The sequence below is a fragment of the Mustela erminea genome, chromosome 18 (genome assembly GCF_009829155.1).
Source record: "Mustela erminea isolate mMusErm1 chromosome 18, mMusErm1.Pri, whole genome shotgun sequence".
NCBI classification, from domain to species: domain Eukaryota; kingdom Metazoa; phylum Chordata; class Mammalia; order Carnivora; family Mustelidae; genus Mustela; species Mustela erminea.
Genome location: NC_045631.1, coordinates 19,896,805 through 19,897,878, shown reverse-complemented (window position 1 = coordinate 19,897,878; position 1,074 = coordinate 19,896,805).

Below are 1,074 nucleotides of genomic sequence, written 5' to 3'. Positions count from 1 at the left end.
TCTGACGGGGCGGGGCCGCTGTCCCCCTCACTCTCGCCCCGCCCGCTGTGGGCCGGTGAGGGCGGGAGAGGGGCCCCACACCCCTGCCCCAGAGTGACCTCATCTGCAGTCTGTGCGACGATACCGCCCTGCAGCCCTCCTTTCCAGGCCCAGAAACTCTCCAAACGATAACAAAAATATCAATAATTAACATTTATTGATCATCTGCTGGGCACTGTACTAAACTCCGCATGCATTATCCTTCCAACAACCCTATGGCTAGCCATTATTAATGGTCACCGTCTACAGATGAGGAAGTCGGGACATGGGACACTGCAAGCAGAGCCCGGGGAGCACCTAACCTCTGATGCCCACGCTGATGTTCTGCGCAGCAGCAGAGGCAACTTAGTTCTGTGACTTTGGCTCTGCTACCACCATGGCCATGGCACTTAACCACTGTGCTCCATTTCTTCATCTTTAAAGAGAGGATGCTAACAGAAGCTGCCTCAAAGAGCGGCTGTGGAAATAGTTTGGTACATTCTAAATGCTATTATTGTTATCAATGGGCTGTCCCTTGCTCCACATCTGCCATAGGATCTTTTCCTGGGAAGCCAGTCTTGTTTCGGAGGCTCAGGACTGGCTCTGCCCTCCGAGGAGCAGAGGAGAAGCTGGAGGAGGACCTGGGAGGCCATCAGGTGTGGCCCTATGCTCCACATGCTCCTACTGTAGGAACTGGGCCAGAAGGCAGTCACACCTGTCTGGGCATGTTTTATTGCCTATAAAAGGGGAAAACATTACCTGCCTTTCTCCTTTATCATTGACTCACTTAGCCCATTTCTTGAGCACCCCTTATATGTCAGGGACCATGCCCCGCATGCTCCAAGAACGCCTTTACCAGGCCCTGTAGTTTTTAGAATGGTGGGGGAGAAGCATCAAAGAATCCTACTAATCTCCACAAGAGTTCCACTGTAGAAAGAGCTTTAAAGGGGAGGAGCTGTGGGACTCCAAGGCTGCTCATTTGAGGGCCTGACCAGGTCTAGGAGGGACAGGACCAAAAAAAGGCCTCCTGCCCTGACAGTAGCGCAGCTGAATGTA